Below are 17550 nucleotides of genomic sequence, written 5' to 3'. Positions count from 1 at the left end.
TGGAGAAATCAACAGTGTCCGTATATTCCAAAACCGTACGGATGGATTATTTCTTCAGAAGGTAAGGTTTATAAAAATTGACTGTCATTGAAAGCAACTATGTGTGTTTCCTTACATCATGATATAATTCTGATTTTTTTTCTTTCGCTATGTGTTTAAAGGCTACTTGCAACAAATAAGTAATTAAATTCAACAGTTAATTTAATACCGTTGTATATCTCAACTTCTCAACATTTTTAAACCAGGCCATTTTATATGATAAACAAAAAGCAGCTATGTTTAATTTTGGCTTTAACTTGACAGAGTTGGTGTTTTCATTGTAAAATTGTATAACCATGTAACTGTGTTGAAGTGAATAGCCAAAATGATGAATTGAGGGAGTACCTTACTTTAATTGGTGGTATTTCGCTTTTTTCTAATTGATACAGTTGGTGATGGCTAATTGTTGACAATTCATATGTTAATTAGATTGTATTGTCTGACGGAAAACGTCAATACACATTTCCCTGTAAGTGCTGGGTACAAACAGATACAACGACAAATAATAGCCAACCTTCCTGGATACTGAAGGAAGCAGGTGGGTCATTTCACTGAATCAGTCCAGTATTAATTGGAAAAAAAATTAATTAAAACCGTAATAGTAAAAATATTGTCAAAATGAGGGTAGAGTTAGTAGAAATGCATTGTTATAATGTACATTTTCATGTTCTGCAATAGAGTTAGCACTGAAATATCAATTACACAGGACATATATTTTTTCTTCTTAAAATGTAACACAACCATTCCACTTGAACATGTCAAAGATCAATCCCCGCTCTGATACGAACGTCTCAAACGGAATCTAGTTTTCCTACAAAATCAAGGTTCTTTTCCACCTGGGAAACTTTTCTTTAAAGACCTAAGCTGCTGTGAGATAAATAAGTGTAAAATCATATGATTTTGCGGTCATGTGATAAGAAATGTCAATGTCAATAGTGCTGATATAGCAATGACCTTTCCAATAAATTTTGCCAATATTATGCATTCAGTATCAAACTTTTATCACATCCCATTTTGATTGACAAATTCAAGTTTCGTTATCTGTGATTATTATTGCCGTCGTGTTTGTTTATTACTTATATATGTTATAAGTGATACAATAAATGTAATTTTATTAAGGAATTTTTGCCTCTGACATTAAAAATATCTTTGTTTTATAAACAGTTGTCTCAATAGCTAACTTTTCCTTACTTATGACAACGCTTATCATGTATTTAAGTTGCTATTAGATTCATTCTTGTTAAGGTAATTTACAAAACACAAATGCAATCCATCTATTGGACTAATTAAGCTAATTTTAACTCTGACAGTCGGTCAATGGAATATCACAATCTACGTAGGAGGAGATGTTTTTGCTAATTCTGTTGGGACATTTTTCCTTGATGTCGACGGCACTCGCAATGACCAGAAAGGTATCATTCTTGGAGATGCATTTGGGAGGAATGAACAAAGATTTATTGTTATAGAATGGGATTTCGGAGAAATCAATAGTATTCGTGTATACCAGCATGCTGATGACGGACTTTTTCTTTTGATGGTTAGTTTTTATATGCTTTTTGAAGTATCAAACATATTTCAAAATATGTGCACACCTCAATGGTTTTTTTTTTTTTTTTTTTGGTAATGATTTGATATATAAATCACATGTTATATAGCATATCAGTAATTTGAAGGTCACATAACATCATAATGTATGATAAAAGGTTTCGCAAATCAGAACGTTGGGTAGATTTTAAAAAAGGGGGGAAAATGAAAAATAAATTGTTTAATTCAGATATATATATATATATTTGTTGAAAAAAGAGAGGAATCATGTCAATCCAATAGTGTTACGAACGCAGAGTTGAAGAGAATGAAGAAATATAGCTTAACAGATATTAAAGAAATAGGCAAAGTCTTGAATAGGAGAGCTGCAGATTTATGACAAATTCGTATATTTTTTATTTCGCTTTATTGTTTTTTTTTTCTAATCCGATCTTGTTTTAAGTCCGTTTATATATACTTTTTAACGACAAACCTACTACATACCTATATTTCTTAGGTTGTAATGTCCGATGGAAATCGACAATACACATTCTTTTGTAACTGTTGGATACAGACAGATGATCCCTCAGCTGTAAGTCAGGCATCATGGACACTCACAACAACAGGTATTTCATTTGTTTTCATTGTTATATTTGTATTCTTTACAAATAATGATTAAATTAATAAAAATGAATTACCTCATCATAATTGCTAAGCAGTTATAGATAATTGCCTAATGTTTTCGTATAATACATAAACATTAACTTTCGTGGACAACAACCTACAGCTTCGCTTGTACTTATTTCAATTATTCATTCACTGCTATCATAAACCAAATATTACTGCTGCTTAATCGTAAACCATTAAAGTAGAGACTGTCACTGATGCTAGTACATCAACATTTGGAACCAATTTTTATTTCATTGGTACCGCTATTTATATATTGTTGAGAATTTCAACATACTCGGGTTAGCGGTAGATGCATTCATGGTATGCTTCGTAAATAAACATGTGATTAAACACACATTGAAAACTATAGCCAACCATGCTAGTTTGACATTTTTCATTTCCTTTTATGTTGAGCTTTTTCTTATTGATGCTTTCCAAAATAATGAATATGGCAAAAGCACAAATAACATAGCTGACACACTCCTAATAGCAATACAAACATTTTAAAAACCATCTGCTTAAGATTGCCATAATGTGCGTTAATATGGCATTCTTGTAAAGGCATTGTAAGTCTATAATTGATCCATGTTGACAGGTGACAGGGCCACTACAAGCTTACGTTGAAAAGTTCGACAGGGTCTGAAATTGGGTTTTTTATTTTATTTTTTTACTCAAATTGTTTGTACGGCTATTATTCAATTCAATACATGATATGAAAAGGTCTTTAAAAATTGGTTATAGGGCTGTTACCGGTCGACCACTATTACGCAAGGTTTAAAACAGCGCACTTTCGAATTATATGAATAAATTCTTTACAGCAGAAATAAATTGTTTGATGAACACAACCTGGACGGTTTTACGGATTGCTATGGCACAAGAATTAAAAAAGATATATATAGAGTGCTGCTTTAAAAATAAATCTATTGTTGAATTAAGGTATCTTGGTTAAGGTATTTTAAAGTTATTTTTGCTATTTTTATTCCTCCTTTATGCAGAAAGAAGTTCCATTAAAAAGAACGTCTTGCATGTCATACATGTTATCACTGTTCAATAATTGACTTCACTTTAGAAGGCCAGTATCATTAACATATATTTGATAATCTCTCTGCCATCAACTCATTGATTGGTGACGCTATATGCAATCATTCACCCTAACACACCCACAACCACACAACGAGTAATTTGTGGATGGAGTCTCGAGGAATATCTCAGTGTTATGTGAGTTATGGAAAGTATTGTAATAAAAGACAATTTATATAAAATTCTTATTACTTTAAAACTGAGATTACGATGTGGAACTGATGCTTTACTTCTTTAAAGCCTTTGCTTTGAAGGAAATGAATGAATATATGAATTAATTAATCAGCAGTACAGACAAATCTTGTATTGGAATGTTTAAACTATAATATCGAGATTCTCAACAAATTGCTTTGTTGTTCCGTAATTTATGGTTAAACCTTAAAATAAAATGGACTCATCATCATTATGTCTTTGATGCGTCGGTTTAAAATTTAAGAGATAACTTATTCATAAGTAAAGCTGCATAGATTAATATTGATTTTACTACTATACCATGCTGATATATGATATGATTGTAGTATTTGAATTAAGTTTCTGAACTGATATTGATTTTTTACAACCAGAAGTTAGATAAAATATACCATACACGTAGATAATTCTGTTTTTTGTTTATAGACTGTTACTGGAACGATTCCTCTCCCAACTGCACTGATATGACACAGATGTATTGTGACGATGGAGAGTGTTCGACGTGTAAAAACCACTACCGTTTTGATGGAACAAATTGTTTCCGTAAGTAGCAATAATAAGATTTAAAATGAAAATTCTTCTCAGTTAATTATGTTGTTTTCTTCATTATTTGAACATAAACAGTCAAATGAAATTTGTCTTTATTACTTCTCATATTTGACATAAATTTGATAATACATATTACTGAGAAAGCATTAATTGTGTAAGTCTTTTCTTTTTCCAGTTGATGCAATTTTATTCCGCCTGCTGCAATATTGTAACCTATATATTTATATAACAAAATTTGTATCATTTGTCTTTATTGCTCTGTAAACCTGTGTGTTCTGTGGTGTTTGGGTGTGTCCAAGCAACGTCATGTATGAACGTGTGTAAGATTCATGATCAGAGAGCGGATTTACAGATACATGAAACGAGAACATTCTGTTAAGTAGATACGACCATAAACACACTTTTTGACAGTTATTGATGAAATAGACATCATATGAAAAGATGAGCATTTTCCATTGTACGGTATCACCCCTGTTTGTCAGGTATGTATGGGTTTTATTTATTGGATATGATATTATACATGTTTAATATATACATATTATCGGTCAAATTTGTTCGGTTTGAATATCGGGAAACAAACAAACATGTTAAGGAAACGTAAATTAAGAAATCTATAATTTTTTTGGCATAATGTCGTTGTACAAATATATCGCGTATCGATGTCTTTATATTATCGATATGTCGATAGTTTTATATTATTTCTACTTATTATTAAAATGTTTGATTGAAACGACGTCATATTGAAATGGATCTAATTGATTCTTTCTTCAGACTTATTGTCGAATGATGATCTTCAACTCAATTTCTTCTTGGAAACAAACGGAGTAGCAAGTAAACATAAGTAAGTGATTCTGGATTCAGATTTCTATATAAAGCATGCATGCATATATCATCTAATTGCAATTAATCATTTTGTGTAAGCAATAGGAACACTCGAAGGTGGGTTCAGATTTGTGTAAGTACACAGTGTTTGTGTCAACTCGTATTTATATCATTGGGTTTAGAGATCCCCACAGTTAAAAAGTACAGTAGTAGTGCCATGTTGCAGATATAGTATAGGGGTTTCAACATCCCAATATATGTTACTAAAATTAGCCTAAGTCGTCGAGTATATCATCGCCTCGCCCTGGGTGAGAAAGACGAAAGTAACGTATGCAGGTGTTACTAGAACACCTTCCTTAGGCATTTCGTCATTAAAAGAATGGGACAATAATGGGGTACAGCTGTTTTCAGTTGTGCGTGACAAAAACTAAGCCAAATACTGACGAAGGTATAGTTTGTTGAAAGTCAATATGACTCAATGAATGTATTCAACTGTGCATGTATTTATTGAGTCATATTGACTACATAGGCTTAATCATCTATGAAAATAGCTTATTTGAAAGTGTCATGACCACTTCTTCTCTGTAATGATTTTAATGACTTGTTGATTTATATAAAGATGTATTTTTGTCTGAAATTTATGATAAAGAGAAAGAAGTTTTATGTTAAGTAGATTTCATTGATACAAAACGTGTTTCTGGTTCAGGGTAGTCTTAATTGCACATGTATACTGTACTATCTTTCATTATTAATATGGACTTAGATACAATGGCGACAAGTAATGGAATAACCTAATTCATCTCCTTCATCGTTTTAGGACTCGTTAATGGTGGAAAGGGCCTAAACCTAAGAGGCGATTCAAGTACCCCGTTCCACAGCAGCATTGTCCCTTTCATCTGGACGCGGCGTGTGTAGTTACTAAAATAAGACTTGCATATTCGTGACGGCTCGTTCTAAATAAAATCATTTGTGAAGAATATACATGCCTTGGTTGAGTATCTAGTTTGGTTACAAATTCTTACTTTTTTTTTTAATTTAAAAAGAAAATATTTATCCAAAAACACATGAGGAATAAATAGATTCATATATACTGTCAGTCTGTAACTCCCACCGTCACACACTTACAGAGTATAGGCATGCATCATTTTCACCACTAACCACACAACATTCTGAGTTGCACACTATATCTTAACTATCATAAACACTATGTAACACTCACTCTAAACACATATTCATAACTTGCAGCCATACTAGTACTCCAGCATTATATAAACAACATCAGCATCTGACATCAACGTCATCATATATAATCATCATCCACATCCGCAGTATCACATACCAAAACCAGCATCGTCACACCTCAGCATCATCATATATACCAACATCAGCAGCATCACACATCAACAGCTTCATATATCAACAATACATATCAGCATCAGTATTATCATATTAATGTCACACATCATCAGCAGTAGCATCATATATCTACATCATCATACTTTAACCTACATGCATAAGGATGCTGCAGATTCTTAGACACAGTCAACATCATTATCTTCATTATCAAGCATACATACATAGTTATGCTAAGTTCAGTAATTTCTCCATTAACTAGTATGGACTCATAACAAGTGAGTAACTAACAGCTGTCACTGTATCACTGTAAGATAAATGTTCCTAGATATAATGAAATAAACAAATACAAAACGGAACATGTGATGATTTTTTTTGATTTATTAGAGAGAAAGAGGGGGAAAGAGAGATGGACTGGTTAAGACACACTTTCTATATGAATAGGGTAAAACTTTTTTTAACTATACCTGAAAAAAATTATAAGTATTTTAATTATATCAAATACTGCCAAGGCCAAGGGGAGGAAAAATGAAAAAGCATGTGTTCACAAAATTATGGGTGAAAATAGATTAATAAAATGATAAAAGGTTCAAAGAAGTAATATTTTATTCCATTTTCTCCATTCTTCATTGAATTTTGTCTAAATAAGAATCTCCCTTAGCTGTAGCAATATACTTCTTAACCTTATAATGATCCTTAATGGTATCAATCAGTGCATGTATGTCAAGAGATTTCTTAAAGCATCTTGAATTATATATGTACTGTTTAATGATAATATTAATTTCATTATAAGTTTTGCTGTACAAATTTTTAAGTGGCCAGAGACCAAAGAAAAAGGACTGCTTGTTGACAGAAAAAGGGATTAGCAGTGCTTCTAAAAGAATTTCTAAACTTTGTAAAAACATTCTGGACTTTTTCACAATCCCACAATATATGTGTTAAAGTTTCAGTCTCAGACAAACAGAAAGTACAGAGTGGACTATCTACTTTCTTCACCTTATACAGAAATGAGTTTGTAGTCAAAGTTAATGTAAGACTCTGTACTGAAACCAGTGAAGCTTAGAATTATTAGTGATTTTAAAAGGTTAAGAAAAGATATTTGCCCAAGTGGTTCCTCAAAGTTAAACTGTTCAGCCTATTTCTTTCTGCCTGTAGGAATTTCATTATTTTTTATAAAACATCTATAAATAACATTTGTCCCTTTTGCCCGTAGGAAAAAAGGTTCAATGTTGCAAGGAATAAAAGGCAAAGAAAAATCTGAATCCTCATTCATATGTAGATCAGTATTCTTCTTAATAGTGTTTAAGATTCCTTGAAACCTAAGAAAATTTGTGACAATACCATATTTTTCAGAAAATTCATTAAAAGAGTAGAAATAGACTATATTTGAAACCTTTAACATATCATTTACAACTCTAACACCTTTTGAAAACCAGCCTTTGTAGAAAACAGAATGCCCACCTATAGTTAATTTTGGGTTATACCAAAGAGGTGCTTTCAGTGGAGAGAGTTGTCTACCTTTAACTTTGAGCTTTATGATCAGTAACTTTTCCCAAGCTTGGAAAACATCACTCCAAAATTTATTTTTACATTAATTTGTCTTTTGAATAAAATTGTCCACTTACTTGGAGAAGAACTTAAAAAAATCTCCTAATCCAACCTAATTTCAATGCATTTATGAAATCTGAGATAGTTCTTACTTTTTAATACACCCTTATCCAGTTAACGTTTTGGTAGGCCACCTCTATATATTTAGAAACATGGGAATACAAGAATTTCAAATCCTGTGACAGGAGTTCATAATATTTTTCACTATTAAAAAACGAACCATAAGCATATACATATGTCAGAAATTGACTGATGTGCAGTTGTTGTCATGGTAATCAGCTTGTTTGTAAAACATTTCATTTTGTAAAGGTAGCAAATTTCGTTTCTGTCTGCCTAAATTGCATTGCATTAAAAAAGGGGTTTGTATAACAAAATTAATAGTTTAGACAAACTTATGAATATATAATAGGCAACTGGGAAAAAAATCTGTAAAAAATTTAAGAAAAATAATTTCTTTTTGCATTTCAAACATTTCAAAGTTGCCATGTCAACGAAAGTTTGAATTTTTTGAAAAGCGATGATATCATGTTCATAAACAATTTAACTTGTGAAGCACAGAATGCAAAGTTATATTTTACAAATATTGTATAAGTTCAGAGCTATATAACACGGGTTCTAAATATGCAACTACAAGCCTCATTGAACGTTTATTTTTAGATGTCCGGGACGATATTTTTTAGAAGCTTGTATTTCAGTTGTTTCTTCAAGTTTTCGTTTAGTTTTTTTTTATGATTACAGTCACACTTTCATTTTTTTAATAATGATAAAGATTAACATCAACAACATGAAGTTATCTTTCTACATGTTTATTCCCTTTACGTTTTTGTTGTCATCATGGCCAATAAGTTCAAACACAGTCTTGTCTTTGAATGTCTAAACATTGCCACTTCACCTTTGGTATTTCATTTCAGAGTAAATACAAAAAAGATAAAGAAGAGCATAACAGACCAATTAAACTCAACAATGCTCAAAATGTCCTTACTGTAGTTGTTGAAAAAATGATAACATATATGTACAATTTCTTCAAAACACTGTAATAGTGTCATTCCTAAAATCATGATGATGTTTCAAAAATAGTTATTTGTAATAGATTGAAGCATTGAACTTATAGCACTTAGTAACAACTAAAACATATAATTTAGATAAATCATTATAATTTTGTATAATCCTTAATACAAATGAATGTCGAGGAGAAAGATTGTTGAAGAATTAGTTGGCTCTAACGGCAAAAAATGGCTTGGATGTTCTCGTATATTCACACTTTGACCATGCCACAGAAGTCCTTTGTTGATGTACCTGATGTTAGCAATTTAAGAAAAAAAATGTTAATATAAGTATCCTTTTGTATACTTATAAATATTTCAATTGATAGTTCATAATAAAGTATTTGTAGATTTCAATAAAACTTCAATAATGCAAAAAAATCTATTTAGCGTTGATATCAAAATCATAGAGTATTTCTTAGAAGTCAGTTCATATATAGATAGCAATTCAGATAGTGTCAATATTTACAAGTATACACTATACAAAAAGGGAATGCTTCACATGGGATACCATAATGTTAGCAACAAGTTATTTGCATATGTTACTTTGAGCTATGGTGTGAATGTAAAGTCCCATTTTATCGTTGGCTGACATCTAAATTTCCCTTGTTATTACGTAAATTTCTTCATGGTTATGTCCCTTTAACAATATAGTTCAATAAGCTGATAACTAAGTCTGTGCTACGGATACTCGAGATCCATTCTAGTTCCCAGTCCTGCTTACTTCGTTTGATGCTTCTACGTATTCGAACGTCTAATATTAAAGGTATGGTTTTAAGGAGCAGAGATTATTTTAGATACAGATAAACAGTACTACTCTATTTTTCAATTTTGTTTTGGAGTCGACTGCTGGTGAATCTCGTAACATTCTTGTTGTACACCATCGAAATCTGCAAGGAATACAATTATGGGTCCATTCTATTAGGGAATACGAGTTTTTTGTACAAATTAGCCATCAGCTGTAAACATGAACGTTCGGGTTGCAGAAGATTTCAATGAATATGACAAACGTATTGTATATCTTTAACTGCAGATAAACCTAGGTATCAAAATAAAATAAATTATTCTTTGTAAAAGGTATGCAGTGCTTGAAAGGATCTTAACCTCGAATGTTTTCTTTGTAAACTTTCAAAATAGCAATGATCCATTTAAATGTCGAGATCGATGACAAAAGGCAATAAAAAATTCTTGTAACGGGCTACTCAAAAATTTAATGAGTTGGTCGTTATTAAGATAGGAAGGCGATGGAAAACATGAAACAAACCACCAACGCTATACTTTCCATCGAAAGTAAATCTAAACTTTCTACGTGATATTTATATCGTTCTCACGTAAATAAAACAAAACTAAATTCGTGGTAAATCCACCTCGAAGGACGGAGATGCGGCCATTGCCCTTTAGAAATATGTGCGTTTCTCAACTGCACTGCAGAAACTAAAAGCATAAAATGAATATTTGAGTATGTATATTAGCACCATATATCATTTATACAACGCTGGCACTAAATCCGAACGCAAATTTTCATTCAATGTATACAGATATGTATCAGTTTTTTTTAGTTTCGTCCATGTGTGAACAGCCAGGGTTATTTTTGAAAAACTAATTCAAATTACCAATGACGACGATATACACCTGTGACTGCCAAGGGCATCATAATCACCATTTGATAACTAAAGTCTGGGATGAACAATATATCTGATACATTTCAATCACACAAATGAGTTTGCAACCCTGTCAACATGATCAGCAATGGTTCTAGATGTAATATACATATAACGTAATTAAAAACCCGTCATTATTTACACTTCAGGATTTATATGCAGGTTAAATATTGTGTCCGCAGATAAGGCGTCCGATTACTTGATCCTTGTCTGCAAATATTATTACATTTCCTATATACAAAAAGAACTAGGCTCGCTTGATAACCCCACATATCTATTATACAATCTTTCCAAAGAAGACATACTGGCAAAATCATGGTTCATTATTGCAATCACTAATATTGCCTATTATTATGAGGATACGGACCTCTTCGTTTATATTAGATTCCTACACCTCACAAAAATTCCATATGAACAGCTTCTCTGCTGGCTCTTCTAGCTGTTCAACTAAGCCTTTGTCAAAACTACTAACCACGATTCATACTACTATCAGATCTGGGTGACAGTATTATTGTGATACTGTATATAATCATAGTATGTGTAGTTAAAGGAAATCCAAAATGTTTTGATCAATTTTCAACACTCTCATATTAAAACATTTATTCTTTAAGAACATTTGATTTGTCCACCCTATACACAATTATACCCCATTCTACACTGAAAGAACGCATTCGTTCTCTTTTCTTGTCAACGAAAGGTGAACGGCGGGTCAAATATATGGTTCTGAATTATACTGAAGTGTGTTTCGTAAAAATATGTCCTAATAAATAAAATATACATAGGACGCAATATTAAAAGCATCAATTTTTGCTTGACAACATCGGAATTAATGATTGTCCAACAGATTATTGGCATACATATTGGAACTAACTGTGCCACTCGGTTGGCTGCCTTTTTCATTTTTGTTTTCGTACGAGGCTGAAGTATTGAAGAGCTTGTCAAAACAGGTCACAAAGACCTTGCAAAGTCGTTTAATTCCAAATTCACGCCTTGTCTTCAAATAACAAGAAATTTATTGAACACATCCATTGAATATAGCAACAAGAGAATAGGGACAATATGGACAGCTTTACACCGAGCTGTATGATAATTGTGATGATTTCAATTTCCCTATTTCCAATTTCTGGTCGCGTTTGATTCGATATCTAAGGGCCTGCTCCCATTATCACGATTTTCGTTCTAGAAGCTGTCAACTAAGGGACAAACTCGTAACACACGCCTTCAAAACATACAGATTGATGAAGAACATTAAAAGGAAGTTTTACGGTCGTCATAGTGATATCATTGTGTCGTCACTTTAGACAATGAATAGACGTTACATTAACAAATATAGAGCAGATATGACTCATGACTCGATTTAAGTAGAACTGTCAGTTTCCTACCATATTTGCTAGATAAATCTATCGTGTGATAAAAATAACCTCAAATTCGTTTCCATTTGATATGTGATTTATGGAACGTGTAATCAATTTAGCTCCCCAAAGGCAAATGAAAACGAAAAATATAAGACTGGTCTTAAAAATTCACATATCGAACGGAAACTCGCGTAAGATCCCATATTTTCAGTGCAATTGGCTAGTTTTCCAGTGAGTTCGCTAATGTAATCTTTTTTGTGATCATTTTTATGTTACTAGTGTTATATACCATGAAGCATTGTTTTCAGGAAACAGAAATATGAGCGTTACGTCACGAATTGGAAATGGCAATGTCTTGCCAATTTCCTTTAGACTTTAGCTTTAAAAACCTGTCAAAATATCTTTTTCTGTATCTCAAAATTGCTTTCATTTTAATAGAAAATGACTTGCAAAAAAAACTCATATCTCATTTTGTATTACTCATTCATCACACTGCTATTCTGTTTTTCCATGTGCTTTCAAAGTGAATACTCTCTTACATATCATTTTTTCTCACGTAAAATAAAAGACTGATTATCCAATGTCATATTGTGATTTCATTGTTTTGTCTGACAACAATACTATTTAACATGAAAGCAGTTAGTGATGATCATATACACCTACATGTTTTCAAAATTTACAATTTACAAATCTTACTGAATTATTGAAAGTGCACCTTCCAATCTATATTTTAACGTTTTCGATCGCTTAGGATTCTCCTCAGTCGCCTCTCCTTGCAATCACAATATAGGCCATTAGTATCACGGACGTGTCTAAAAGTGACGAAACAGCTGTACGTTGCAGTTTAATTTTATTGTTTGGAGCTACAGCATCTCACTTACAAGTTACATTTCTATAGATAATAAATTAGGAAAAAATGACCATGTCAACATCATCTAATCCATACTCAAATTCAATAAAACTAGAACAAAATATGACCACACGGAGGCTAAGGAAAAAGTATAAGGAGAAAACGACCACGTGTTCGGGTAGAGCAAGCATCTTCTTCACCCACTTTATAAGCCTTGGTCAACCCAAGTAAATGAGATCAAGTGGAACAGTGGAACCGACAGGGCAAACTAACGCACAGCAAACACGCCCAGCTTCATATCGCACAAAGAAATAAAATGCTTCTCCTTGAGATTTTTATGACGACCATAAATCTTTCCAATAAGTTTCCTTGATGCCTTATGAAAGAGTAATAAATAGAAAATATCTTAAATAATAAGAAAATAACAACCAATTTATGTTTCGAAACATTTTCCCCGTGTTGGTAATGACAACACAATGGCAGTTCAACCATTAGAATATTAAAGTGTGACATTCCGGTGGTTTTATTTTCACCTTCATTAGACAAATGATAAGTGTTAAGCTTACCAGCCCTGACATAGGAGATGGTAAGGAATCGACTTGTTCGACTGTTATCATCCTGTGTATACTATAGAGTGACGAGATGGTAAACAGGTAATAGAAAAAAGGACATCCATGATATGTATGTGAATGGTAAAATTGATGTACATAAATTTTAAAGGGAATGAAATAGTATTCGATTTTATATACATGTAGTTGAGAAGTTACTATGAAACATTAAGGAAAAAATACGTTAAAACGAGACATCTGCTATTGCTCCTTAATTGATATTCATGTTTAACTAAACAAAATATTGCAAGTAAGATTTTTTAATAAATGTTATACAAAGTATGGCATTTCCCGATTGTTTAACAAACGACGACTATTCATTGATATATATCAACAAAAGTATCACATTATTACGTATCTGGACCTTTAGGAACTGATAACTATGGTCTTTTTTTCCCCAAAAAGCCAATTATATTTTAAATGCAAATTAATGTTCAAACAACAATGTTTTCTTTTATTTTTATATACTATTTATCTATTTATTTATCTTTATTTGTGATATAGTACAATAAAATGTTCAATATTTTTCATTGGAAAAAAACTCTATCAGCGATACTTTTGTGTGTGTATCCCCGTAAACCATGCCTATCCAGGATTTTGATTTGTCTGTAATGCAGTTATGTTGATTGCCTGGTAACCATCCTGACGTCACTACAGTACTGCACATTTTTTGGTAAGTTTGGGTTCTTACTTTTTAATCGTATAGCAAAGAACAGGAAAATCACATATACAGCCCTACATGACGCAGCAGTTGTTCATGTGCAACCACATGTGACGACAACAAGTTTTTACAGCAAATATCTCATTATGTAATACTCTCAGGTGATACAACGTAGAAGACAGGACATCTTACTGACTGAAGCGAGTACCTAGGTATAGTATAATCTGTTAGCCCTGGATAATTTTATATTGTGAATTTGTTCAAAGCATAATGTTATATATGGCATACTGTACCTTCATTGATGTACCTAGACCCTTTTATGAGCACTGCATTGGGCACTGTTTTCGTCTATAATTTACACGTAACACGTTACTGCATCGTGTTCTAAACATGTGTTTAAAAGAGCTCTTGGTTGTCTTAGTGTATATGATAATATAAACAATCCTTTAAATAGACATTTATATCAGAGAGAAAGTACATGTAATGCACATTTAATATCATAAGACATATTAAGCTGAAAAGCTGGTGGATTGTTTAACTATCTTCTTATAATCATAAACTTAAAGTATAAAAATAGTAACATAGTTGTCTCCCAAAATTTAAAATTGATAAGTCTGTCAACACAAAAATTATGATTTTATGTATGTATGTATGTATGTATGTATGTATGTATGTATGTATGTATAATGTTTATGTCTGACTACCGTCTTGTCTTGGGAGAAGACTAATATAGGATTCAGCCTGCTGTCTAATCATATTGATTGTTTATATCAATAAAATATTCTGAAATTAAAAAAATAAATATATTTGCGTTAGCATGGTAACCCAGCTCAGAGACTGCAGCTTGTTATTTGTTGTACATGTCTTATAAACAAAAAACAACAGGGAAAAGAAATGTTGTCAAATGGTCATTTATTAAATGAAAGGAACATTTCAAATACAACCATAATATCAATCAATGCTGTTATATAATATATAGATCTGAATGACATTAACTTCAGTCTATATGTACAACAAAAAGATGGGGTACAAATTATCGGCATACAAACATAAGTTTGAATAAAAAAAAAAAAAAAAAAAACATGGATATATAAGCTGGCTCAAGACAAAATGTGGGAGTGTGGTATGGGTGGGACTTCGAAAGATATTAAACGTAATCACAGCAGCAGAAAAATTATGAGGAGTGATGATGAAGATATGACGCGGTCAAAATCACGAAGAGGTGCGCGCCTCGCTGATTGGTCAATCCAGGCCCTGACCGCCTAGCATCACGGCTATTGCCGCTGGTCACATGAACAGCCCCTTTGACTGGTCAAGCTAAAACCGTGACCGCATAGCGAGTTGCCCTACACGGCCCTCTTAGCTAACACGTGCGCACACATAACATCCAAATAGCAAGAGATACAAACTACATAGGGTAACAGATGGTCACCAGGTGGTCAGAGTTCAAGATCTTATTCCAACTAACAAAATCATGCAAGAGCCAACTTACATAACATTATAATGTGAAGAACATCTGTAGGATTATGACAATTATACATATATATATATATATACATGAATATATAAAGTAACCATCTTACACAAATGTATTTATTTCATGAAATAAATTTTATATAGATATTATTCTGTCAAATATTCAACATTGACATCTTTTTTTTTACTTTCTTTAGGTACAAAGGTTCATCCCGGAAAAAGATGATAATCCTATACAGTTTGCTCTTGTCGGTATTACTTCTGGCTAGAATTGCAAATGGTGAGTAAACAGTTGCAACATTTCATGTGATAGTGCATTACATTTCATGTATCAATTATGTCCAGACAATAATGTCTCTAAAGACAGACATGATTTAGGAATTAAAGTATGTGGGCATTCAAATATGCGTTGAATATGTAACCGTGTTGAAAAGATAATTGGGGTCCATTTTTAAAGAAGAAAGCCAGCAAAACCAGTTACTGTAGCCAATCTCGCGAGCGTTTAATTTAGTGGGTTTATAACGACACGACTACGCTGAAAAGTAGAGGTGTTTGAATGTTTACCCTTACAGGGATTTGTTCTATAGGGATGAATTTTGAATATTGACCGCGATCAAAGAACAATGAAATCTAGTAGATAGATAATCTGAACCCATATCAGAACATAGTAGTCGTTCGCCAAGAGTTACGTCCCCTTCACATCTCCGTCGTAACAGGCTTCCCATTAGAAAGATACGACATTTGACATGTTTTTATTAAAGTTAAGGTACAAATGGTTGTTGCTACATCTATTACATTTCGTGACAACGACACAAGGATGTTTTATGCATGCTCCAGTAGTTATAATGAAAAGTAATCAAAGGAAACATCCGTAAAATTACTCGAGTTCATCTTGCAGCTTGCTGCTATTACAACGTGAAACACCATGGCGGACGAACGGGTTTTCCCAAGTTCAATATAGGTTGCTATAAATATTTATCCAATAAGCTATTACGCTCGATATGACGCATTAGGGATTTAATCCCATCTGTCAAATGAAATTGGTCAACAGAAAATATATTTTAAGCCCGTAATTACCGGCATGACGATGCAGTGTTGATGCAAATAGACGCCTTCAGAAATAGTTCCGGGCCAAGGAAAAACGGACCAATGACAACAAAATTGAAACAGTAACTTTATTAACAACAATAAATTGACATTCCTTGTCAAATAAAGCATATATCAAAACTAGATATACATATATCCATTATCAAAAGCCATCACTCCACAACTATTTTTTTTATTTAAAACGAAGTCAGAAACACTTGCATATTTATATGTAGCCACAATGGCTTGTCTAGATAATTAAGATAATAAAAATAATTTCGAAAAGTCCCTGTGATTTTGCTACTTCTGGTTATTAATTTTGTAAATATGCTTTTTTTTCTCACATGATGTACAAAACATTGCCCCATTAGGATATTCTGACAAGGTGAAGTTAACGACGCCATCAAAAGACCATGGCTGCAATAGTAATAATGGTATTGACTTATCTGCAAATAAATTGGCAACCATACAACTTAATGCTAGAATCACTGTAATTCCTCCACCAGTATGAGTGATTTACATTATTCTGATAGTGTAACAAACAAGCTCTGTCCCGTCAGTTTATCCTAATAGGGATCTATGAAGGTATAATGGAATGCTGACAATATTCATATATTGAACAATCATTTTAATTTGTCACACGGAAAAAAAAAACAAGAGCCTGTTTCAGGTCACGAAATACGCCTGTGATTTTGTCTGACTATCACCTACACTATTTATGCTGTATATAATATATTGCATTTGTTTCAATGGTAATTGCGTAATACTTTGCAAAGTTATTGCACCGACATTGAAAAGGTTACAGACATTAATGGGCCGTAACTCTAAAAGTTGTGGATCAAAAATCATGGAAATCAAACTCAATCTAGCTTTGATTGCACTTAAGCTTGCAATGAAAGTTAAAAGAAATCTGTTAAGGCTTAATAAATTGCAAAATCGCTGGGACATTGAAATGTTTACGAACAGAGGGACATACG

Source organism: Ylistrum balloti, unplaced genomic scaffold (genome assembly GCF_031769215.1).
Source record: "Ylistrum balloti isolate Yb309-2 unplaced genomic scaffold, AGI_CSIRO_Ybal_v1 Utg370316, whole genome shotgun sequence".
Classification (NCBI taxonomy): Eukaryota; Metazoa; Mollusca; class Bivalvia; order Pectinida; family Pectinidae; genus Ylistrum; species Ylistrum balloti.
Note: the sequence above shows the minus strand (reverse complement) of the source record.